Here is a 27,683-nt window from a genome sequence, read left to right as displayed (position 1 = left end):
ATCATTGTCCTGCTGCAGAACCCAAGTTCGTTTCAGCTTGAGTACACGAACAGATGGTCGGACATTCTCCTTCAGGATCTCTTGGTAGACAGCAGAATTCATAGTTCCTTTTATCACGGCAAGTCTTCCAGGTCCTGAAGCAGCAAAACAGCCCCAGACCATCACACTACCACCACCATATTTTACTGTTGGTATAATGTTCTTTTTATGAAATGCAGTGTTCCTTCTACGCCAGATATACTTGGACACACACCTTCCAAAGAGTTCCACTTTTGTCTCATCGGTCCACAGAATGTTGTCCCAAAAGTCTTGGGGATCATCAAGATGTGTTGTGGAGAAATTGAGACGAGCTTTGATGTTCTTTTTGCTCAGCAGTGGTTTTCTCCTTGGAACTCTGCCATGCAGGCCATTTTTGCCCAGTCTTTTCCTGATGGTGGAGGCATGAACGCTGACCTTAACTGAGGCAAGTGAGGCCTGCAGTTCCTTGGACGTTGTTGTGGGGTCTTTTGTGACCTCTTGGATGAGTCGTCGCTGCGCTCTTGGGGTAATTTTGGGCGGCCGGCCACTCCTGGGAAGGTTCACCACTGTTCCATGTCTTCGCCATTTGTGGATAATGGCTCTCACTGTGGTTCGCTGGATTCCCAAAGCTTTGGAAATGGCTTTATAACCCTTTCCAGACTGAGAGATCTCAATTACTTTCTTTCTCAATTGTTCCTGAATTTCTTTGGGTCTCGGCATGATGTGTACCTTTTAAGGATCTTCTGGTGGACCTTACTGTGTCAAGCAGCTCCTATTTAAGTGATGCCTTAATTGTGAACAGGTGTGGCAATAATCAGGCCTGGGTGTGGCTAGAGAAATTGAACTCAGGTGTGGACAACCACAGTTATATAGTATGTTTTAACAAGGGGGGCAATCACTTTTTCACACAGGGCCATGATGGTTTGGATTTTTTTTCACCTTTAATAATAAACACCTTCATTACAAATTGCATTTTGTGTTTACTTGTGTTGTCCTTGACTATTGTTTAAATTGGTTTGATGTTCCGAAACACTTAAGTGTGACAAACATGCAAAGGAACAGGAAATGAGGAAGGAGGCAAACACTTTTTCACACCACTGTATGTGAATATCTTGATTGTATTACATTATTGATCATTGATATAACATGTTTCACAAGTTATAGAATGTCCAATGGGATTATGCAATAAATTATATTTTCTATTTTTATGTATGTATCATCAATTTTAATGACAAGTCCCAGTACCCCTTTTTCCTTTTTTTTTGTTTTAATACATTAGGGATGGAGGCTTGTTACTATTGGTTGTGTTGGGTCACACTTCCCTTTTATTGTCACATATGTATACAGTTTAATGCAACTAAGCACATATGTATACAGTCGAATGTAAATAAGCACATTTATATACAGTTTAATGCAACTAAGCACATTTATGCCGTTTAAACTAAGGATATATGTATGCAGTACAAATGAAAACATGCCAGCATGCGTTTAAGCAATATGCATTTATGGAGGCATGCATTTATGGAAGCATGTAGGTATGTGCTTAACCACTTCAGATCCGCGCTATTGCCAAATGACGGCATTAGCGCGGACCTACATTTTCAGGACTACGTCTATTGACGTCGTCCTGGTTACGAGCGGCCTGCGCGCCCCCTGAGGGGCGCGCGCGGCGCGCTCTGTGATCGGCGAGTCCGTGAGACTCGCCTGATCACCGATCCGTGTAAGGGGTCGATCCCGACCCCTTATCACGTGATCAGCTGTCAGCCAATGACAGCTGATCATGTGATAGAACGGAGCCGGTAATCGGCTATTATTCCTCCTCGCGCTGACAGCGCGAGGAGAGAAAAAAAAAGCCGATCACCGGCGGCCGTGATCGGGACATCAGTCCCGATCACGGCCATCAATACAAGGGACCACCTGCCACCTGCCTGTGCCCACCTGCCTCCCGCAGTGCCATCCTGAAGTAAAATAAAAGAAAAAGTAAGTGCCCCCCGTCAGTGCCCCCTGTCAGTGCCCATAGTGCCCACAGTGCCACCCACAGTGCCACCCACAGTGCCACCCCACAGTGCCACCCACAGTGCCACCCAATCTGCCTCAAAGGTGCTGCACCCCAGTGCCGCCCATCAGTGCCCAGCAGTGCCGCCCATCAGTGCCCAGCAGTGCCGCCCATCAGTGCCCAGCAGTGCCACCTATCAGAGCCACCTATCAGTGCCACCTATCAGTGCCCATCAGTCCCATCTATCTGTGGTACCTATCAGTGCCCATCCGTGCCACCCATCCGTGCCACTTATCCGTGCCACCCATCCGTGCCATCTTATCTGTGCCCATCTTTGCCCATCAGTGCCGCCTTATCTGTGCCCATCGGTGCCGCCTTATCTGTGCCTATTAGTGCCGCCTTAACTATGCCTATCAGTGCCCACCAGTGCAGCCCATCAGTGCCCACCAATGCAGCCCATCAGTGCCCACCAATGCAGCCCATCAGTGCCCACCAATGCAGCCTATCAGTGCCGCCTAATCAGCGCACTTCAATGAAGGAGAAAAATGACCCGTTTGCAAAATTTTATAACAAACTATTAAAACATGATTTTTTTTTTTTTGCATCTTTTTTTGTTTGTTTAGCAAAAAATAAAACTCCGAGCTGTAACTAAATACCACCAAAAGAAAGCTCTATTTGTGGGAAAAAAATGATAAAAATTTCATTTGGGTACAGTGTTGTATGCCCGCGCAATTGTCACTCAAAGTGCATCAGCGCTGAAAGCTGAAAATTGGTCTGGGACTGAGGGGGGTTTAAGTGCCCAGTAAGCAAGTGGTTAAGCAAATATGCGTTTAGGCAAAACACGAAAGTTTGTCCATGCAAACATGCACTTACGTAATAAGTGCCCATGGAGACATGCATTTATAGAATAAGCAAGCATGTGTTTATGAAATGTGTTTATGCAACATATATTATGCAACACGCATCTGTGCAAACATTTACAAAGCGGAAACGTTTGGGACTTTAAATTAAGCATATGGCAGAACATTGGGAAAAATATATAAACGTATTTATTGTCAAAAAGTATAGCTAGCACAAAGTTTACATGCAGAAGACATACATGTACAAATAACAAATACATATGATATATATACATACATAAAGGGTAAAACAACACGTGTACACTGCCAATAGACAGGGCTCCATGTAATCAAAATGGTGTATGGTAACAGATTGATGTACTGTCAACAGTCCTGGATGGCTTAACTCCAATGTAAAAATGCATATAAAAGCAAAGAAGAAGGCCTTCAAAAAATACAAGGTTGAGGGATCATCATCAGCATTTAGGATTCAGCATGGACCATAGGGTGAGTACATGGATTGAAAACTGGCTACAAGGGCGAGTTCAGAGGGTGGTAATAAATGGGGAGTACTCTGAATTTTCAGAGGTGGGTAGTGAGGTCTGCCAGGGTTCAGTGCTGGGACCAATCCTATTTATTTTGTTCATAAATGACCTGGAGGATGGGGTAAACAGTTCCTTCTCTGTATTTGCAGAAGATACTAAGCTAAGCAGAGCAATAACTTCTCCGCAGGATGTAGAAACCTTGCAAAAAGATCTGAACTAATTAAAGTGGTTGTAAACCCTTACAAACCACTTTGACCTACAGGTAAGCCTAGATTAAGGCTTACATGTAGGTCCAAGAAATATCTCCTAAACCATATAGGTAAAACAGGCACTGCTGTCTACGGCGCATGCGCCGTAGACAGCGGCGCGCAGGCGCACTGAGCGCGGCATTCTCAATGACGGAGCTGCCGCGCGTGTCGGGTCCCGCTCGCATGCGTGGGAGTGACGTCATTGAAGCCTCGCCGAATGACAGCGGCGGAGCTGCGAGACCCCACCAAGGAGATGGATGCGGCGGACTACAGGGGACAGCGGCGACTTCGCTGGCTCCTGTGTCAGGTAAGTGACACATAATAGACTACTATGCGATGCATAGTAGTCCATTATGCTTTGCCTTTGCAGGGAATGAAAGAGGAAGTAAACTCATCAGGGTTTACTTCCTCTTTAATGGGGTGGGCAACTACATGGCAAATGAGAAAAATGTAAAATAATGCATTTGGGTAGCAAAAATATGAATGTAATCTATACACAGGGGGGAGACCCTCTGGGGGAATTTAGGGTGGAAAAGGACCTGGGGGTCATAGTAGATGATAGGCTCAGCAATGGCATGCAATGCCAAGCTGCTGCTAACAAAGCAAACAGAATATTGGCATGCATTAAAAAGGGGATCAACTTCAGAGATAATACGATAATTCTCCCGCTCTACAGGACTCTGGTCTGGCCGCACCTAGAGTATACTGTCCAGTTCTGGGCACCAGTCCTCAGGAAAGATGTACTGAAAATAGAGTGAGTACAAAGAAGGGCAACTAAGCTAATAAAGGGTCTGGAGGATTTTAGTTATGAGGAAAGGTTGCAAAAACACTGAACTTATTCTCTCTGGAGAAGAGACGCTTGAGAGGGGATATGATTTCAAGTTATAAATACCATACTGGTGACAAAACAATAGGGATTAAACTTTTTTTGTGGAAGGGAGTTTAACAATACAAGTGGCCACTCATTAAAATTAGAAGAAAATAGGTTTAACCTTAAACTACGTAGAGGATTCTTGACTGTAAGACCGGCAAGGATGTGGAATTCCCTTCCACAGGAGGTGATCTCAGCGGGGAGCATTGATAGTTTCAAAAAACTATTAGATAAGCACCTGACCGACTGCAGCATACAAGGATATACAATGTAATACTGACATATAATCACACACATAGGTTGGACTTGATGGACTTGTGTCTTTTTTCAACCTCACCTACTATGTAATTACTGTAGAAATAAAGGAAACATGGTAAATAAAAGTCATGACTGCATCCTAAATAGGCCCAATGCTATTCATGGTATGAACCACTCTTCAGGGGCAAATGCGTCAGTTTGTCTAAAAGAAGACATAGGTACCAATAAATCCAAGGGTATGCCTCAGGGATAATAAAAATAAATATATAACATACAAAGAAGAGGAAAAATCCAATCCTAAAACTTACAGTACATGGAGCTAAAAAGCAAGACATGCTGTGTAATTGAAACGGGGACCCGTGGGGTAGCCCATAACAGGAGCTGAGGTACGGGACCCATAGGCAGTGGAGACTCGCACAAAGTATCCCCCAGAAAAAAGAACTCCATGTGTGTTGGGTGATGGTGAATAACCCCACAATCTAAAAAATATACAAATGGTAATAATACTAGGATTCTCACATGTAAAGTAGTACTTACAAGAATGGAGGATATGCATCTTGCACTGTGAAAGTGTGGAGATATGAGAAGGAACCAGAGAGTGTGGAAGTGACTAAGGCTGGGTGGTGAACAGAAAAACTAGAGTGCACAAAGTGGTGGAAAAATCCTCATGTTGAATACCCATAGAGAGCAGGGTTATATTAGAATGGTGACTTAAGTAGGTGCACAAACCACCTTAGCTGTGCCAACATAGATTACCTTGTATTAATGTGTAATAGGATATTAGTGGTCTCCACTCCAAACATGTCTATGCACCATGTGGTTATGCAAACATGCATCCACGCAAACACGTATATCTATGCAACATGCATACAGGCTTATTTCCACATCTCTATACAAACATATGCTTAAAAAAAAACGGTGTTTATGCAACATGCATCCACACAGATGCACTGTCGCGGCCAGCCTTGGGGGGCCGCATGCTTTGAGCCACCTGCTTGTCGGGCGCATGGTCACGGGGTAGGGCCCTCTGCAAACATGTGCCTATACAGGCTTGTATTCTATGCAAGTAAGCAAGCATGTAAACTATGCTGCACCTGGGCCCATACTAGTTATATTCAAGATTAGCCAAGTACATAGGCATCCAATGCAGCCTCTATGCTGCTTCAACAGCCTAATGCCTCTTCCACTCCTGTGCGACCTGTCCTGTGACTTGGGACTGGAAGGTCCCTGACCAGTCACACCCCATGATTTCCAATGAGTACCCTTCACATCCATGCAGCTTCAAGTCGCAGTGACCTCAAAGCAGCCCCTGCACCACTCTGGTCTGACCTTGGCATGACTTGAGGTCCATAGACCTCAATATTACACATGCTTCATGTCACTGCAACATCACATTAAAGTTGCTGCCAAAATGCGCGGCTTTCATATTGCAGAAGTGTGAAAAGGGAGCCCCAAAACATGTTATTCTGGAGACAACTCCTTCAAGTGCACCAATGTCTTCCAAACATGTGCTTATGCCATATGTCTGTATGTATGTGTGCATGCAACATCTATGCAAAACATGTGTTTATGCAACAAGCTTGCAATCATGTATACTATGTTGCATCTGCCCAACTGCACTTGGTCCCATACTAGTTTTTACTAGTTTAGCACATGTGCGTGCCATGTAGCCTTTTCCTGCACTGCTAGGGGTGTATCGACTTACAGTTGTACAGGCCCCCTGAATTAAGCAGTAAGTATGCAGTATATAATCATGACTTATCTGGCCACACATTTCATCCATAGTAAGTACTCACACTTCACTAGTATCCATGGGCTGGTGTTATGTCTCAAGAGGCCCTGCGGAAGCTGTCAACCACATGGCTTTCTTACATTGTCACCCTTCCACTTCCTTCTTCAAACTGTTATTAAAGAAATAGCAGCCCCCATAATAACATTCCACAGGTGAGAACTATAGTTTATTTTAAAAATAAATTAATGTCCCATATGTAGTTGAGGCCAAGTGGAAACCTCATATGCAAAGGAAAGGTCTACTGTGCCTCTCTTTGTAACAGCTTTCTATAGACATCTCCACCACTAGGATCTGGGTAAACGAGAACACCGCTGCAGGCGCATGGTTCCCAGGAAGTGATAACAAGCAAAACATTTCATACATGAATCACTGAGAAAGAAAAGAAAAGAAAACATGGATCAGTACCATAGTTACAAAAAAAAAGATTAGGGAATATAATAGAAAAATAGAAAAATATGGGTATTGCAAGAAAATCGCTAAATGTATATCCCCAAAAAAAACGCTAAAACTAAATCTATTGGAGAAAGGTGAACATTATAGCGGAGGTTCATTGTGATTTAGTGTTAGCAATTTTCTTGCAATATACATTTATCGATATTCTTGCGATACACATATTTTTCTACTTTTCTATTTTATTCTGTATTTTTTTTTTTTTTAACTATGTGGTTTATTTTACTGATCCGTGTTTCCTCTTCTTTTCTTTCTCAGTGATTCAAGTTATATGTTTTGCTTGTTATTACTTCCTCAGAACCATGCACCTGCAGCGGTGTTCTTGTTTACCTTCAATTACTGACATCATCTATTTAGTGGGAGTGACATGTATTATCCTTTTATCTTTGCACTATTTATATGTTGTATTTTTCTTTGGTGACTGTACTGTGAACAAGGCTAAGTGCCGAAATGCGTCAACTGTCACACTTTAATGGTCATGTTGTAATAAAGATTACAGAAGAATTTCCAGAGTTGCCGGGATTTCATTTTTTATTCTCATGTATCTTAGTTGGATGGAAGGAGGACATCCCAAGCCTGAGCACCTGGAGTCGGTCTTCTACTATCTCATCAGAGGATTCACAGCTAGAGCGGTGCTTCTCTTACATGCAGACTTTTCCAGAGGGGCTTACCATAACCATGTGCATAGATTAGGGTTGCCACCTAATCCCTTTAAACTCAGACACATGTGATATACACAGGTTCTGAGGTTAATTTAATGCAGGTAAAGGCACAGTTTAATTACTGAAACATACAAAAAGCACAGGGGGGCACACCAACCTTGTGCATTACCAAGGATAACATTTATTCATAAAATAACAAGAAATGTACTCACAGACGTGTTTAAAATAAGGCTTATCAATGCTCCAACAATAGCGAACAGCATCTCTAAAAGCCTACAACCTGGACCAGATGTAGAGAGGACCCAGATGTTGAACCCTCTTCCTCAAAGCCATAGCAGTAGTAGTTTGACCTCCTCTAGTGTCCCCTTTATGTACCTACAGTCACATGTATGAGTAAACGCCCACCAGAGCCCACCACACACTAGAAGGTGGCCCATGATCGTTTCTGAGGGAGGTGGAGCTACGGAAAATGATGGCCCAACACACCAGCTGAACGCTGTGGCCGGAGGCGCACATCCCCAGAGGCAAGCTGAAAGCATGTCTGTAGCGTGCTAGTGACAAAGAGTTCCCGGAGCCCAAGCACCTGCCGTTAGATTCCTGTGAAGAGCCAGATGCAAAGAAGTCTGCTAGACGAGTACGGCTGAGCGGAGGAGAGGGAGGGAGGTGACAGAGGTGACAGAGGCCGGCGGAAGGAGGAGTGATCCGGGATCCCCGAAGTGAGGGACGTGGATCATCGTGGAGATTGCCTGCCGAGCCCTTCCCATGAGAGAGAACATCTGACTCCGAACCCCGAAAGAGAGAAGGACGTCAGCGAGGCGGCATAGAGGTGGTAAGGGGGAGAGAAAAAGCGGGTTGCAGCCGTAGCTGTACAGTTGAATTGCGGTGGGACTTGAGATTTGAAGATTGTGGGAAAATAAGAAATCTCTGCTTACTCTGCTTACCCTCCACTGACTGCTGCGGGAGGCTGGATGAGGGGAGGTTGAAATTTCTCCTGCCTATAGAACAATTAAAACCAGCGTATGTCTCTATTGCCGCCACTGGTCCCCCTAAAACGTTAATTGGATGAGGGATCCACTGTCTTTCTTCATTTTTTTTTTTTTTGCTGAGGTTGAGGGAGTGAATTGAGATGAACTGAATTGAAGTGCAGAGATAGCTGAAGATAGCCGAAGTATGAACGCATTGATCCATACAAAAACCTCCCTTCTTTTTTAGCAGAATACCGTATATGATATACTGCAGCAGGAAAGACAGAGATTTGGGCGAGTTTGAACTGTGGAACCTATATGAATGTATGAATTATAAATTATAAATATTTATCGTATGAAGTAACCACTTAAGAGTTAAATATAAACTGTGGGCGAAGGTTCCTGGTGAAACTATTGGCTAATATATATATATTTTTTTTTTCTTTTTCCTTCTTTCCCGGATGATCAGACATTGGGACATATGAATATTTGATATATTTTCTTTCTCAGTTGAAATCTCTGGACATCACTGGATATTACATTCCTTGGATATGTGGACATGTAATATAATTGTTTAATGTTATTTATCTGGGGTTATTTGTTTTTTTTCCCTCCCTTGCGTCGTTTTTTGTCCCCCCCCCTTTTTTTGGGGTAGATAAAATGGCGTATGATTTGGTTTAGATACGCTCCAGTAAGTTAAGGAAAATAATAAATAACTACTTCACTCTTTACAAGTGCTCCCCCCTCCTTAGGTCTGATTTATCTCCCTTCACCCCAAAAAAATTTTCTTTTTTCTTTTTTGCACATTTTTGCAATATTTTGCACTTTTTGCATCTTGTGCACTATTTGCACTTTCTGCATCTTTTGCACCTTTTGCGGACTTTGCACTGGTAGTGCCTTGATTTTTCTTTTTCTACTTTTTTTTTTTCTTTTTCGGCACATTTTTGCAACATTCTGCACTTTTTGCATGCGTTGCACTTTTTTCACTTTTTTTTATTTATTTATTTTTTTACACTTTTGTGGATCTGCACTGGTTGTGCCTGAGTTTTTTTTTTTTTCCTCTTAAGGTTTTTTTTTATATATATAGAAAAATGATTTATAACTGTTGGGATATGTACTGTGATTTATAATTCGTGCTTTTGTTAAATTGTAAATTATCAAGAAAATACTCTGTATAATTGATCGTATATAGCACATAGCACACAGCACTTTAGCACGGGGGGGGGGGGGGGGAGGGAGAGAAGAAGAAAGGGAGTAGACAAGAAAAAGATGCCTGTTACCTAGATATTATAATAATTACAATTTTTGGAGGAGATTAGGTAGGTGAACAAAGTAAAATAGCATTAACGTGTATCAACGTAAACTTGAAAGCTATATTGTGGAGGGAGGGGTAAGAAGGTACAATGGTAAGGAGGGGAGCTAAAGCGGGTCAAATAGAAAGTGGGAAAGGGAACTCTATAAAAACGTATATGGCCCAGGGCAGAGTAGATCAGAGGGGGGAACAGGACGTGGAAAGGGGAGAAGGAATACCCCCTGCCCAGGAAGGACAGACAAGCATAAATCCCAATATAGAAGAAGGGATAACCCCACAGAAAGGTTCGAGAGGACGACATCAGCAAAAGGAGTTGGGAAAAATGTGTGAATTAGAAAAGGAAGGAGTTAATCCCCAATCACTCCCTACTAAACAGGACATGGCGGAAATGTTGTCACATGTGAACTAAAAGCAACTCATGCAGATATTCAGAATGTCTTAAAGAGGGTAGAAGAATCGGAAATACAATTAGAAGAACATAAAAAAGACATCTTGGAACTATAGAAAAGGGCAGACTTGGATTGGATAGAAATGAGAAACATTAGATAGAAATTGGAGGATCAGGAAAATAGGAATAGACGAAATAACTTAAGAATCCGCGGCTTGCCAGAATCCGTAAGAAGTACTGAGTTGGAGACAGTGCTCCGCGAAGTGTTTAAGAAAATAATGAAAAAAGAAGCAACATCTCATATAGCTTTTGATAGAATACATAGAATACAAACAAAGGCGAAGTTAAGATCTGAGACGGAGAAAGATGTAATAGTGAGATTTACCCAGTATGAAGTAAAACAACAAGTCCAGCAAGACGCGAGAAGCACTGAAGCCATTAAATATGAGGGAGCTACGCTGCTTATTTTTTCTGATCTTTCAAAAGAGACACTGAGCCGCAGAAGGGCCCTTAAACCTTTCAGAAATCAATTACAAGAGAAGAAGATTACTTACAGATGGGGTTTCCCAGCATGCTCGATAGCTAAAAATCAGGGAATATCAGCTACTTTACGATTTCCAGAGGATTTGAAAGAATTTTGTAATAAATTAGATATGCCATGTGTCAATCTAGAAAATTGGGAGAAGAAACCCCCAGATTGGCTGAAACTGAGAGATCAGCCTTGGAATAGAGCGTAGCGCTTTTAAGAGGGGAGGAGAAGGGGTAGGAAGAGGAAAAATCAGGGTAAATGCACAAAATATATAATGGGTTTTTGGGTATGAATAAGGCAGGAAAGGTTAAAAAAAAAAAGGAAAAGATAACATTTTTGGGCAGGGACAAATTTAAGTAGGCTCGCCTCGGGGGGAGGAGTGCGCCGGGGACTGGGCAGTGCCCGCGTGCTCCCCGGGGCCACCCCCGAAAGGAGGTGAGGCCCGGGGGCCCATGCGGGCACTTATAATCCCTCAAGGAAGGTCCAACCAGGGCTGGGGTCTTGTAATAGGTGCTAGCCCGGAGGACGATAACATTGATATTCAATGTACAGAGAGGAGGGAGGTGGGAGGGGAGGGGGGGCAGGGAGGGAGGGGAGATAATATGGCTGGGGAAGAATATGTTTTCTCACATTGGTTACTGTACGGTGCATTGACTGGATCGATCTTGGTAAAAAAAAATGTTTTCTTTGTTTTTGGCATCGTGATGGAATGTCTATGGATGGTTACATTTAATTCCTGTGAAAAATGGCCCCTTTGAAGATTGTTACATATAATGTGAGAGGGCTAAATAGCCCCAACAAGAGGTACCAGATCTCACAGGAACTGAAAAAGTGGTCTTCAAATATTGTTTTTCTACAAGAGACTCACCTTAAATGGTCACATAGTAGCGGTTTGAATTCTAAAAATTACCCAACCTGGTTTCATGGATATTCCTCTAGTAAGAGGTCTAGAGGAATTGCCATCGGGTTTGATAGAAATACTCCCTTTATTCTAAAAGCCATGGAATCGGATTCTGAAGGGAGGTACTTACTTATTAAAGGCTCTATTTCTAATAAAATGTATACATTGGTTAATGTCTACTGCCCTAATTCTCGCCCCTGCCCCTTCTTTGGGAAAGTATTGAATAAATTAGAACGTTTTAAGGAGGGAGGGGTGATCATCTTAACTTTGTATTTGACCCGGCCCTGGACGCCCAACCTCCATCTTTACATTCAGAAGGGAAATATTTTAAGGTAATGAAACAAAAATTGCATCAGCAGCAATTGGTTGAGGTATGGAGAATTGTGCATCCGAGGGGGAAGGATTTCACTTATTATTCTCAGGTGCATCGTTCCTATTCAAGAATTGACTATATTTTTCTAGATCATCAGCTCCTAGAGGGGTTGAGGGAAGTAGAAGTGAAATCAATAACCCTATCGGATCATGCTCCCGTTATGGCCACACTTGATTTAGAGGACATACCGGTTAGGCAAAGATTATGGAGGTTGGATGAGTCTCTCTTACATGACCATAAAATATTCGAGGCTCTAGAAATGGATTTGAATTTATTTTTTAAAGAAAATAATGTAGAGAATATTACACCAACTGTCTTGTGGGAGACTCATAAGGTATATATGAGAGGGAGATTGATAGTAGAAGCAGCCAAGAGAAGGAAAATATGGACAGCATGAAAATTATTGATCTTACAGGAAATCCAGGAGCTGGAACAGCTACATAAAGGGTTAATCGACCATAAAATAATGGTCGAATTAACAGGAAAACAAGAAGCAGCGAGAGAGCTATTAGAGCAGGAAACTAGGCAGGTCTTTTTGAAGTCTGCCAAAAGGCAATATGAATTTGGTAACAAATTGGGGGGGAATTCTGGCAGGGGTAATTAAACCTAGAAGAAACTTTAATTATATTGCAAAAATTAAAGACAAGAAGGGAGTAATGAAATATTCAACAAGAGATATCAGTAATATCTTCTCAGAATACTATCAGCTATTACCGTATTTATCGGGGTATAACACGCACCGGCGTATAACACGCACCCCAAGTTTAGGAGGGCATTTTAAGGAAAAAAGTTTTAGGAGGGACGTTTAAGGGAAAAAAAACTTACATTAATGCCCGTCAATGCAGCCTTATCAGTGTGCATCTGCAGCCTTGTCCATAATTGCAGAATGATCAGTGTCATTTGCAGCTTGCCCACCGCTGTTTGCATCCTTGCATAGTGTCATTTGCAGCTTGCCAGTGTCATTTCCAGCTTGCCCAGCGCCGTTTGCAGCCTTGCCCATGTTTAAATATCCCGCCGCCGAGACAGACGGAGCGGCGACGGAACAGACCGAGCCATCTGCTCGGCTCCGCTCGTAGTCCCGCCTCCCTGCTGTTTCTGGAGCGAGCGCTGCCGAAAAAGACAGTCCCGCAGTCCCGCCCGCGCTCAGTATTTTAGCCTCACAGACAGTGGGGATCGGCGTATAACACGCACCCACGACTTTCCCCCGGTTTTAAGGGGGAAAAAGTGCGTGTTATACGCCGATAAATATACGGTATATAAAGTGAATGACGGTCAGGACCCCAAGGATAAACACAATAGAAGGGGAAAAATTTAACAATATCACCAAAAGGTAGAGCTACAGAGGATAAGAGATACTGGAATACTCGATAGAGATATCTCTACGGAGGATATAGAGAGGGCAATTAAGGATAGCAAGAATGGGAAGAGTCCAGGGCCCGATGGATATACTTCTCTATACTTTAAAAAGTTTATAGGACCCTTGACATCTTATTTCCACCAGTACATAAATTCAATTGGAGGAGGAAGCAAGATACGTAAGGAAGCTCTGGGGGCTTACATAACTATATTAGCAAAGGAAGGGAAAGACCCAACATTATGCTCCAGCTTTAGACCCATTTCTCTGATCAATGAGGATATAAAAATGTATGCAAAGATCCTGGCTGAAAGATTGAAACAGTATATGCCAGATTGCATAGAAGGGGATCAGGCAGGTTTTGTCCCAGGGAGGGAGGCGAGGGACAATATATTGAGGACAACCCTTTTAACGCATGAAGCCAAAAGGAGGAAGCGGTCTTCCCTTTTTTTATTGGTAGATGCCGAAAAGGCCTTTGATAAGTTAGATTGGGAATATATGTTGCAGACATTACAGACATTTGGTTTCGGTCCAAGAATGTTAAGGTGGATAGAGGCTTTATATTCTAATCCCACAGCTCAAATTCAGGTGAATGGAACTTTATCGGATGCTTTTGGGCTCTACAATGGGACACGCCAGGGATGCTCGCTTTCTCCCTTACATTTTGTATTCTCTCTGGAACCTTTATTGGTATCCATAAGAGCGAATTACGAAATTGAAGCAATAAAGGTCTTGGGGCACGAGCATAAGATATCTGCGTTTGCAGATGATGTTATGCTTTATATAATGAATCCTAAGCAGTCCCTCCCTAGGATACTGCAGGAGTTAGATGAATATGGGAGAGTTTAGAATTTTAAGATCAATAGGGAGAAAACTGAGATATTAAATGTGTACACCTCCCCAAGGGAGAGAAGAGAACTTAGAGCTCTTTTCCCCTTTGTGTGGAAAGAGAAAGGTCTAAAATACTTGGGAGTGTATCTATCGCCATCAGTCGTGGACTTATACCAGGATAACTATCTCCCTCTCCTCAATAGAATTAAACAAGATCTTAAAGGATACCCTGTACATAGATTGTCGTGGTTTGGTAGGATAAGCGTAATTAAAATGATGATCCTCCCAAAAGCCCTGTACATTTTCCAGAGTCTCCCGATTAATGTCCCAGGGGCTTATTTTAAAATGATTAAATCCTTGATTCAGAAATGTATATGGAACAGAAGAGGAAGTCGTATTTCTTATAAGACAATGAGTAGACCTAAGGATAAGGGGGGGATATGCCTCCCAGACTTTCAGAAAAATCACATAGCAGCAGTAGTGAGGAGAATTTTGGACTGGGTCTATGACGCCCCATATAAAAAATGGGTTTCACTGGAAGATAATATAAGTAAAGTTGCCCTGAGTCAGACCATCTGGATCCCAATGAAGTTTAGAGGTCTCCCTAGAGGAATATCCCCGATTACAATGGAAACATTAAGAGCATGGGATGGGGTTCTTAAAGGTACAACAGGGCAAAATAATAGCCCTCTAATGCCCTTGTCAGGAAATAACTCCCCCCCCCCCCCGGGGACCGGGGAAATAAAATAAAATGTAATTAAAATGGACCCCCACAGATCAATTGAGATTAAAGGATGTGAAAAAAGTAAATAGCTTGTGTTCTCTAGCGGAGCTACGAGAGAAATATGGCATAACACCGTGGGATGGATGGAGATATAGACAACTCCAACACTTTGTAGAGTCCCTCCTTAAACCCCTCCGTTCAGGTGATAGCTTAAACCCTTGGGAAAAATTTCTCGATCGAGGAGGGACGGGTAGAGAAGGGATCTCTAAAATATATAGAATCCTAATAAACTTGATGGATGATGAGGTTATGTCTCCTTTGGGGAAATGGGAAGGCGAACTGAATCAATCCATTTCGGAAAAACCGAAAGGGAAAGTTATGTCCACTCCCCCTCAATGGATACAAGGATAAAAGAAATGAATTATAAATTAATGATTAAGTGGTACTATGTTCCATTTAAAATGCATAAAACGAATCATGATTTATCACCTTTATGCTGGAGAGAATGTGTGGAAGGAGGGAACTCATGCCCATATATGGTGGCAGTGTAGCTTAATTCAGTCATATTGGGAAGAAGTGATGGGCCTAATTAAAGAGATTGATGGGACGGAAATAGAGTTGGATCCCTGGAAATGTTTGTTCCATGCGACTGGGGGTCCTATGGAAAAATAAAGGGCAGCACTTATTCCATTCTTGCTGAATGCAGTGAAAGCATTAATCCCGAGATATTGGAAAGTAAAGGAAACACCAGGGATGGGAGAGTGGTTTAGAGAAATAGATAGAATAAGGACTATGGAAGAATTAATACATCTTCAAAGGGGAGCACGAATAAGATTTCAGGATACTTGGAAGAACTGGTTGGAATTTAGAAAGTCCTCAATTTATTTGGGAATTATGGGGGATGGAGAGAGCGCCTAGTGCTTTGTTGCTGGACGCCTATAATCCATCACCCATGTTTTTGGCGGGGGGGATGTGGAGACGGGGGTGGGGGGGAGGGAGGGACCCCCCTTCTTTTCTTTTTTTGATATTTACTTGGAGTTATGGAAGAAGGGAGTGGGGATAGGGGGAGAGGAACCCCTAACTTACACATATTATATATTGAAATTAAGAAATCATGGGGAAGAGGAAATAGTAAGGTCAAGATAGGTCTTATAAGGCGATAATTTAGGGCACAGGGGTGCAGGGGGTGCAGGGGGTGCAGGGGGTCTTCCCCCCCCCCCCCTTTTTTTTATCTTTCTCTCTCCTCTTGATTATAGAGGTATGTTAGGATCGATCCAGTCGGGCACCCAATGTAAATTCTTTCTCTCCTTGTTTTTTATAAATATTGAATATCATTATGAATGCTATATAAAGTGATTTGTAAGAGTATGTATAAGGAAAAAAAATGTTTTAATTGTTTTTGTAAATGTGGAAAATGAAATAGAAATATTTAAATATCAGAGCCCACCACACCTACACGAGTAGGTTCCACCTACTATATCCATCCATCACATGATGCAGACAGCGTGCCGCTATCGCCATCCCATTGCCATACTATACTCAAACACTCCCACCACACGGAGCCGTCCACCATGACACCACCACCCCCACACAGGGCATGGCATCTCATGCATCTTAGGCACGACCAGCCATCCACTATGCCCCCATTCTCTACCAGAAATGTTATTGCCAAATATTTATTTACCATGTATTTAATTAAATATAAAGGGAGTGCACTTACTGAAGGAATATTTTAGCGTATTGTTTGTTTTAGCTTATTGCCCGCCATCTTAGATATTGTAACCTATAATATGAGTATCCATTTTAACATAAATATTCACATAGATTCTGTTAGGAGTTAACTTAAGAGTTAAGTTGCTCTTAATGAGAACAAATGTTCTCGAGAACAATCTATTTTTCTCAACTAGCCTTTCCTGTGGCCAGTTTCTATATGAATTTGAGGGCGTATATTGTTTCTGCACGTATTCAGTAATTTTTCACTGCTTGTTTTAATTAATGTCTGTATTTTATCATATATTAATGTAAGGAGGGTTGGACATTCTTTGTGAGGTAATTTTGCCCTTATAAGCTGGAGTTCATTATTAAATTGTCAGACCACTTTGAGAACTTTATGGTGTGTGTGTGTGTGTGTGAATACTTCCTGATCAGAGTGGTCCCCAGGCCTGCTGGGTTTGAAGGATACTCTAGGCAGATGCCTTAACCGAGGGTCCACTCACCCCTAGACCACTCTACACCCCAACAATTCTGGGGGCTCATCCGGGACGATCATCTAAGTCCAGTAAGTTTGATTTAATTTATTATTTCTCTTACCGTGACCGCTAGTTAAAAGATCGATCCCCAACGGGACTAGTAAAGGGTGTAGTGTTAAATTAAATATTGTAAGATTGTATGTAAATATATGTGCCTCAGTAGAAGTCTGTTCGGGTGACGGCAAAAAGAGGAACTCTGAGAAAGTTCCAGGATTCTGAGAAACCCAAGTAAATTAGTACAGTACTGTAAGAAGTTAAATAAGGAAATCTGGTAGAGTGTGCCAGAAAAACCCAAAACCTTTTGCTTGCTTTCTTTCTATCGCTTATAGACAAATAAGATCATCTGTTTGTGTATTGTGTGTATTTTGTCGGGCGCTGCAAGGTAAGGTAGCGTCCACCACGTGTTGTTATGGGCCAACATTTAAGTAAGAATATCCCTCCTCCAGATGTGGGGGAGACATGTAAATGTTATGCAGCCCGAATATGTGGAACTGATTATTTGTATATTAACCCTTGGGTAGATAATTTGGCGGGATGGACTAAAGGTATAAAAAGTAGTAGCCCATTTCCCAGGATGGGTGATAACAATTTATTCCATATGGCCATGATCAAGAGCATTTGTTTGGGAGACAGTGAGGCTTTCCCATATTACAAGGGGGATCCCGAGTGGGACAAGGAGTTTATGAGGAAGGGAGGAGAAAACTGGTTACTGTATGCCCCTTATTGGTATGAGAGAGTAGATAAGAAAATAAGCAGGAAAGGTAATCCAAGAGATAGAGAAGCTCCGGGTTTGCTTGCTTGTGAAAAAAGGCTTGGATTAAGTTTCCCATCTGCACCTCCCTGTGCCCCACCTGAGGGGCTGACCTGTACGCTGCCCTGTCCAGCGTTACCTCTACCCAACCCCTCCGTCACACAAACGCCGCTCCCTCCTCCCTCCTCTCCTCATCCCCCACCACCTACTCCATATGGACCACAACCAAGCGAGCCACTGCCCCAGACCATATACATTTCATTCCCAAAGGAGGACATGGAGGTCTTGGCTGGGATCACAGCAGTGGCCACAACCCGCCCCCGTTCAACAATGGGATGCAGGCGAGGGACCATCGGAGGCACAGGATGACGTAGCCTCGTCGGCTATGGCTGCAAAAGTGCCTGACGATGCTGCCGCTTCTTCCTCTAAAGAGGGGGAGTCTCTTGAAGAGGAGAAAACGTCCGTAAAAGATTCAAAATCCCGTAAAGTGGTAGACATCAAAACCCAGATTGAAACTAGGAGAAAGAAAGCCGAAAAGTTAAAACAAGCTGCACAGGGGTTAGAGAAACTATATCAACTTGCAGAGGATCAGAGTATAAAACATACAGACTCAAAACAGGACGCAGAGGATATGGGGGGGGGGGGGGGCAGATGAAGAAGATGAAGTAACTTCACAGGCAGCGAAAGCAGCTCTGCCGTTGGTTACACAGAATTTGTGGGTGGGTGATATTTTGGTAATAAAACCTATTGAGATTGAGGCTATCAATCGTATTATCAAGCACTGCCCCAAGCCCTCCGTATCAGCTTCGGGAACAATACGTTATTTGAAGAAAGCTTGTAAAGGAAGGAATTATACTCAGGAAGACATAAGGATTATTATAGATAGTCTAGTGGGAACTACCTCCCCCTGGGACTGGACCAAAATAGGCACTATAAATGCCATACAAGCGCCCACAACAAAAGCCAATGAATATCAACTAAATACTGAAGAGGGAGTATGGGCAGTGGACCCTCTGGATGTAGAGTTCATATTCTGTACACCCTATAAAGCAACTTTGAAACCAGGAGCTTTACCTGTAAATCAAAAACAGTACCCCATTGCAAGAGAAAAAGAAGAGGGCATAGAGCCAATTGTAAAAGACTTTCTAGAGAAAGGGATTTTAAAAGAAATAATTTCTCCATACAACACTCCTATCAATCCTGTTAAGAAGCCAGACAGCAATTACAGGTTTGTTCAGGACCTTAGGGCCATAAACAACTTAGTGGTACCAATTGCTCCAATAGTGCCTGATGTGCCATCTTTGCTCACCTCCATACCACCCGATGCTGAATATTTCTCTGTTATTGATTTATCAAATGCTTTTTTAGCCTCCCTGTGGATGAGGAAACACAGCCACTCTTTGCATTCAGTTTTAAAAAATCAGAAATTGCCTGGTGTAGAATGGCCCAGGGTTATATAGACTCACGTGTTGTCTATTCTATTGTATTCCAAACAACTCCCAGGGCTTGGACACCCAGGCATCGTTCAGTTCTGCTGCAGTGTGTAGATGATCTGCTACTCTGCAGTCTCACAAAGGAGGCCGCCCTGGAGGATGGGAGGGATTTGTTGAAATGTCTTTTTGAAAGTGGTCATAACGTGTCAAAGAAAAAGTTGCAATTGTGTCAGAAAACAGTTGAATACCTAGGTTTTGTGCTCACAAAAGGAGAAAGACGAGTCAGTCATAAAAGAACTGTTGCTCTGATGGGTCTGCCCCGCCCACTCAAAAGGAAGGACATGCTCACCTTCCTGGGTATGATTGGTTACTGCCCCCAATGGATACCGGACTGCTCTTACTATGACAACCTCCTGAGACAAGCCACAGCTTCAGACATTCCAGATTGTATCAAATGGACAGATGAAATGTGTAATGCTTTTGTGTATTTGAAAAATGCTATGATAACAGCCCCAGGGCCCGGCCTCCCCAATTATGCTTTGATGGTTCATTTGTATGCCAGGGAAAATTGCACAACAATGGCAGGTGTCCTTGCTCAGAAGCATGGAGGCAAGTTTTTGCCCTGTTTCTTTTTTTTCAAAGATGGTACCAGTACAGGTTCAGGGCATGCCTGTGTGCCTCTGAGCTCTGGCATTTTGTGCGATGCTGGTGGAGATAGCCGCAACTTTCACTTTGTGCCATGATACTACCCTGTATGCTACTCATTCTGTATCTACATTATTGAGGAATATACTAAAGCAACATGTCTGCTCAAAGGTTGAGTGCCTATGAGGTGATACTGTTGTCAAACCGGACAAATAGGACTAAAAGGAGAACAGGATGAAGTGGTGCCACAACATGATTGCACCAACCTCATCCACCAGGACACATCTCCCAGAACGGATTTGTCCCCTACCGCTCTGCCTAATGTTCATTGTTGGAAGCCATCTAGTTACCTAGGAATCTGGCCATAATACATTGCAGAGCACACACAGGCCAACAGACAGAGATAGCCAAGGGAAATGCTTTGGCTGACCAAGCTGCTAAACAAGCAGCTATCTCACAAACAGCAGATATCCAAATGGCCATGTTGATACCTGACCTAACCCCATTTAAACTGTCACTTGTATATTTACAGGAGTATGCAGAAGAAGCTGATCAAAGGGACTGGGATAAAAAGGGTGTGGAGAAAGATCCAAAAACTGGACTTCTCTGCAAAGAGGAAAGGCCATGTATTCCGTTTGCTAGTGCATCACTTTTTATTTCTCAGTATCATGGAGTAGGTGACAGAGGCTGGAAAGCCACTTGTGAACTACTGGAGAAAGACTTTTACATCTCAGAACTCCCTGGGAGGGTTAAGGATTATGTATCAAGATGCATTACATGTATCAGGAACAATCCAAATAACTCACACAAAGCCAAACATGAACACCTAATATATCCAACAACCCCTTTTACACATTTGCAAATTGATTTCACACACATGCCCAAGCTAGGCAAAAGACAGAAATATCTTTTGGGGATCGTGGACATGTTTTCCAGATGGGTGGAAATTTTTGAACCACCAAGGAAGACGCACAAACTGTAGTGAAAATTCTCACCCAGGAAATCATTCCTTGGTGGGGGTGTCCAATTCGAATCAATTCAGACAGAGGTCCTGCTTTCATGCCAAAAGTATGCCAGGATTTGGTATATTCACTCCAAATAGAATTTCAAAATTCGCATTCCATACCACCCCCAGAGTTCAGGGAGAGTGGAAAGGACAACAGGACAGTGAAAGATAAAAGAAGGAAAGCCAAAGGAGGAACCTTTGTCTATTGGAAGAAGGTTCTCCCAGAGGTCTTGGTAGAGATGAGAAGTACTCCATCCAAGACTACAGGCTATTCTCCCTTTGAAGTACTAATGGGTTGCCCTTTTCTCACTCCCTGGGCTAGAGCACCTCGTATGATAGAGCAGGGGGATTTGGATTTGGTACAGTCAGAGTATGTGAGGAAACTAATCCAAACTTTGGATACAGTCAAGAGAAATGTTGCTCGCACCTCTCCTTTTTCTTCACAGGAACCTACCCATCCTTTCAAGGTGGGATACATGGTTGTGGTCCAGCAGTTGCATAGAAGCAAGAAGCGAGAGTACCCTTTTGGACCTCCTACTACGGTGGTTGGAGTGACCAGAAACGCTATCCTGGTGGAAAATTGCCAATCCTGGATCTATGCCAGACGAGTGAAAAAGATTGTCCAGATACCCTAGAACGGGAAAGGGATCTCGGATACAGGAGACCTTCAAGCAGAAATTCAAGCAGACGAAGGAGAAGTTCCTGGAGTTCCTGACCTTGCTAATTTCACTTCAGACTTCTGGCAAGGCATATTGCCTTAAAGGCTTTGCAAACATTATTTCAGGTTTTAGTAGTAGCCGCTGCAGTAGATCAAGATACTGATATAAAAATGCCCCTTTGGAAATGCTGAGCAAGGATTTGGGGGAGTATTCTCTTGGATGAGGGATATTGCAGTAATGATAATCATGATCATACTCTTCTTTATCTTCCTTTATCTTATATACAAGCTTATAACGTGCCTTATTAGCATGGCCACTCGCATTACAGATCCCTCACTTAACAATAAAGTTTATCTTAGCATGTATTATCAGAAGCAAGCAGATCATGCTGCTATGAAGGGAGATCATGAGTGAGATCATGCAATCATCATCTCAAGAGGGGGTTGAAGGGATATTTTAGCTTATTGTTTGTTTTCGCTTATTGCCCGCCATCTTAGATATTGTAACCTATAATATGAGTATCCATTTTAACATAAATATTCACATAGAGTCTGTTAGGAGTTAAGAGTTAAGTTCCTCTTATTGAGAACAAATGTTCTTGAGAACAATCTATTTTTCTCTACTAGGCTTTCCTATGGCCAGTTTCTATTAGACATGTGCAGAGTGAAATATTTTGTTTTTGTCTGAAAAATACATTTATTCAGTTACTTCCAAAATTCATTTTTATTTAGTTAGTTTTTCGTTGCATGGAGCTGCTAAACTCTATATAGCCTATAGGCGGAGCATTTGACTACGGAAATGTACGATTGCAGCGTCGTACAGTTTCGATGCTCCGTCGAATATTATTATAAATGTGTGTGTTTTTCGTTGCTTTGTCGGATCTCCATCGTTCATGTTGAATGAATGGTCTAAGTCTCACAGTGTCAGGTGTCAGATAAACTCACTAGATAGACTGATAATAACGAATTTGGTGGCAACCCATTGTGAGAGCGACATGGAGGCATTGGAGGACGTTCCTGGGCCATCTACAAGTGTTTCTGTATATATATTATATACTCGTTCAAACAGAAACTGGTGGATTGGTGATAGCAATCACTGATCGGACAGGTAACAAGATTCTATAATAATAAATTCCCCCCACAACACAGCCAGCCTCTGAGGCTATCCCAACACTAGCAGCAACACTAGTATCACTATAAGGTTCTCACACTAACACAATAGCAGCAGATTATTAAGAAAAAGCTAAGTTGAACTGTAGCTCTGATGATGACACTCAGCTAGAGGAAGGCAGTAGCGTGAATGCAGAGAGAGGGGATGCTCAAGAAGGACAGCAATATGGCAGTCAAGTTCCACAAGCTGCAGCATATTGCCAGGTTTGCTACAGCGATGAAGAGGGAGGGGATGATGAGGGCACTGACTCCACGTGGGTGCCTGGTAGGAGAGAGGAGGAGGAGGAGAAGGAGGAGGCACATGTCCAACGAGGCAGGATGCCCTCCAGGGGCCAGCTTAGGGGCAGCACACTGACTGAATCACACCGCAGAGCTCCGCCTGTGCAGGGCGCTGCCTCTGCGCGTTATTCTAAAAGTTCTTTGGTGTGGGCCTTTTTTGAGACGAGTGCATCAGATCGCACCGCTGCTATTTGCAACATATGTCTCAAGCGTATCTCGCGTGGCCAAAACATCAGCCGCTTGGGCACCACATGCTTGACCAGACATATGTTGACCTGCCATGCAGCTCTTTGGCAAGCGTACCTTAAAGACCCACACCAAAGAACAAAGCGGACCTCTCCTTGCTCCTCATCAGCTGGCATCTCCAACCCCACTAGACCTTCAGTCCTCTCTGAAACCTGCTCTGAGAGGAATGAAGGTTTAGAATTAGGTGTGTCACAGCCAAGTGCTTCCGGGCACTCTGCTAGCAGTACACCCACGTCCGATTATAGCAGGCAAATGTCCCTGCCCCAGCTCCTGGACCGACGAAAGAAGTTCACTCCCAGCCATCCACATGCACAGCGGTTGAATGCTAACTTGGCTAAATTGCTAGCACTTCAACTGCTGCCTTTTCAGTTGGTAGACTCGGCCCCCTTCCGTGAGTTTGTACAATGTGCGGTTCCTCAGTGGCAGGTCCCCAAACACTTTTTCTCACGGAAGGCGATTCCGGCTCTCTAACGGCATGTGGAAGGCAATGTCCTTGCCTTGCTGGACAGGGCGGTCAGCAGTAAGGTGCATATTACCGCTGACTCATGGTCCAGCAGGCACGGACAGGGACGTTACCTGTCTTTCACGGCCCATTGGGTCACTCTTCTGGCAGCTGGGAAGGATGCAGGACAAGGTGCAGTAGTGTTGTAGGTTGTTCCGCGACCACGCCTCCAAAATGCTACTATTGGTTGTGACACACCTCTCTCCTCCACCCCCTCCTATTCTTCCTCCATGGCCTCTTCCAGTGCTCTGTCCTCAGAATCAGCGGTGCTCCGTAGGCGTTCCAGGGGCTACACAAGTACGCAGGCAAAACGATGCCATGCCGTGCTTGCGCTGGTTTGTTTGGGGGACAGGAGCCACACTGGGGCGAATATTTTGTCAGCTCTGCAGGGGCAGGCCGAGAGGTGGTTGACGCCACGCCAGCTTAAGCCAGGAATGGTGGTTTGCGACAATGGCACCAACCTCCTCTCCGCCCTCCGACAGGGACAACTGATCCATGTGCCCTGTTTAACTCACGTCCTTCACCTGGTGGTGCAGCGGTTCTTGGGCAGGTACCCTGGCTTACAGGATGTCCTGAAGCAGGCCAGGAAAGTCTGTGTGCATTTCTGCCGATCATTTAATGCCTGTGCTCGGCTGGCTGAGCTCCAAAAGGAGTTGAACCTGCCCAAGAACCGCCTTATATGTGACATGCCCACCAGGTGGAACTCAATATTGGCCATGCTGCAGCGGCTGCACACGCAGCAGAGGGCCATCAATGAGTACCTGTGCGACTACGGCACTAGGGCAGGGTCAGGGGAGCTTGGTTTTTTCTCACCACGCCAGTGGGGCATGATCAGGGATGCATGCACTGTCCTGTCACCGTTTGAGGAGGCCACAAGGATGGTGAGCAGTGACAGTGCATGCATCAGTGACACTACCTCTTTTCCACCTCTTGGAGCATACGCTGCGTGGAATAATGGACAGGGCACTTGAGGCAGAACAGAGGCAGGAAGAGGAGGACTTCCTTGCCTCTCAAGGCCCCCTTTATCCAGACAGTGTTCCTGCTGTGCCACCCATCACACAGGAAGAGGATGAGGAGGAGGAAGAGGAGGAGGAGGATGATTGTGTCAGCATGGAGGTGGAGGCTGGCACTCAGCATCAGCAGCAGCAGTCTTGTAGGGATGATTTACAGTCCCAAGAAACACGTGGACTTGTACGTGGCTGGGAGGAGGTAGCTGCGGATCATGTTGCCCTTAGTGACCCAGAGGACTCCGGACCGAATGCCTCAGCTAACCTACGCTGCATGGCCTCCCTGATCCTGCAAAGCCTGCGGAAGGATCCTCGTATTTTTCGGATCAAGGAGAGGGACCATTACTGGTTGGCCACTCTCCTTGATCCACGGTACAAGGGTAAGGTTGCCGACCTTATCTTGCCATCGCAGAGGGAGCAGAGGATGAGACATCTCCGGGAGGCCTTGCAGAAAGGTCTGTGCAACGCGTTCCCAGAGACTGGGAGGTTACAAACTCCTGGTCCTGGACAACGTGTTGCTGAGGCATCGGTCAGAAGGAGCGGAGGAGAAGGTGGCCGTCTGACTGATGCTTTCAGACAATTTTTTAGTCCGCAGCCCCAAGGTATGATCGGTTCCAGCAACCATCGCCAGCGTCTGATTTACATGGTGCAGGAATACCTAGGGGCAAGGTCAGACTTGGACACCTTTCCCACCGAAAATCCTCTGGCTTACTGGGTCTTGAGGATGGATCACTGGCCAGAGCTTGCATAGTATGCAATTGAGCTACTGGCCTGTCCTGCATCCAGCGTTCTTTCGGAACGCACCTTCAGTGCTGCTGGTGGCTTTGTTACCGATCACAGGGTGTGCCTGTCCACCGAATCAGTTGATCGACTGACCTTCATCAAGATGAATCAGTCTTGGATCACCCACAGCTACCAAGCACCTGAAGCTGATGTAACCGAATAATTTTTTTTTAAATATCACATCCCTTCAAGACTGCCTATGCTGATGCTGAGTGACTGTCCTGTTATGTTGATTGTCTATCCTCTTCCTCCTCCGCTGATATGTTGGAAGAACATTTCTGGTTCTGGGTGATGCCATCAGCCCAATTTTTCTGCCCCTGTTTAATAGGGGCGTTTAATTACAATTTTTGATGCAATGCTTTGCAGCAGGGCTAATTCCTGCAATAAAACTAGAGTATATGGGAGAGGTTGCAGTGTGGTGGCACCAGCACCAGTTCCCTAAGGCCCAATTTTTCTGCCCCTGTTTAACAGGGACATGTAATTACAATTCTTGATATAATATTTCAAAGGAGGGCCCGTTCCTGTGCCCACCCAGAGTAACTGTGAGGACTTATAGTGTTGTGGCACCAGCACCACAACCACCAAAGGTCAATTTTTCTAACACTGTTCAACAATGGCATGTAATTACAATTCTTGATATAATCGTTCACAGCAGGGCGCTCTAGCGCCCACCAAGAGTCACTTTGAGGGCTTACAATGTTGTGGCAAAACCAACACCTTGTTCCGCCATTTCTGCAGAGCATATAGGGCAGGCCCCTACTTTCAAACATCCAACTTACAAACATCTCCTACTTGCAAACGGAAGGAGACAACAGCAAGTGAGATGAAAAAACATGGACGACAAAACAAATTATACAGGGGTGATAACCCTTCCCTATGTTTTCCAAAAAGCTTAAAAATAGTTTTTTTGACTGGAGCTACACTTTAAAAATGTACCAGTTGAAAATTACAAACACATTCAACTTAACACAACAAACCTACACAGTCCCTGTCTTGTTTGCACCGCCTGTATACTGCTGTTCTGAGTATATAGGGCCTGGGGGCCACACGCATTTCCTTTTTTTAATATGGGTACGGGGTTCCCCTTAATATGCGTACAAGACCCAAAGGGGCTGGTAATGGGCAGGGAGGGCTACCCATGCCATTTTTCTCAATGATTTTCAACCATATTGCAGGAACCAGATATAACATTAAAACCGCAAGCAGTTTTAAATGATGTTATTTCCGTTTAATGTCATTTTGTGCAGGGACTGTTCTAAACACGGGAAACACGTGGCACTTCACAGGCATACTACAGACACCCCCAGGCACCATATTTAAAGGAAATTTTTACTTTTTTTTCACTTTAATCGTCATTAAAATCAGTGCTCCCGCCAAAACTGCCATTTTTAAAAACATTTTAGGCATTGACCCATGTCCCCTGGGGCAGGAGCCAGGTCCCAAAACCCTTTTTAGGACAGTATCTTGCATATTAGCCGTTAAAATTAGCTCTTTTAATTTCGAACGTTCGATTTCCATAGACTTCAATGGGGTTCTAAAGTTCGTACGAATTTGGGGTCCGTTCGAAAGTTCTGGTGCGTACCGAACCGGGGGGGGGGGGGGGGTGTTCGGCTCATCCCTAGTCATGATTGATAAAGCAACCAATTTTTGGTTCAAGAACTCCTCCTCCTGTTCCTGGAGTGGACTTGGACTGGACTTGGGTCAAAGCAATAACTCCAAGGCCAATAATAAATAACACATTATTTCCTTCAATCCAAGCATGGCTGGTTGACGAATGACTGTTCAAAAACACATTGAAAAGCGTGAAATGAAAATCGCAAAACGAAAAGCTCGAATCAACACATACCAATTTTCTAATAACATGAAATTAGCAGAAGGAGCCCAAAGGGTGGCGCTAA

The 27,683-nt window shown here is 43.8% G+C and overlaps 1 protein-coding gene across 1 annotated transcript in view; it reads right to left on the bottom strand.

Annotated features, from left to right (window-relative positions):
* EPB41L4B (erythrocyte membrane protein band 4.1 like 4B) overlaps nucleotides 1-27,683 on the bottom strand; it is a 770,758-nt gene that overhangs the window by 150,270 nt on the left and 592,805 nt on the right. The gene's annotated exons all lie outside the window — the stretch shown is intronic.

The sequence above is a fragment of the Lithobates pipiens genome, unplaced genomic scaffold (genome assembly GCF_037356315.1).
Source record: "Lithobates pipiens isolate NorthernLeopardFrog02 unplaced genomic scaffold, aLitPip1_a1.2 Scaffold_19, whole genome shotgun sequence".
In the NCBI taxonomy this organism is placed as follows: Eukaryota; Metazoa; Chordata; class Amphibia; order Anura; family Ranidae; genus Lithobates; species Lithobates pipiens.
The sequence above is the reverse complement of the archived record's forward strand: the minus strand, read 5'-3'. Positions and strand labels throughout refer to the sequence as shown.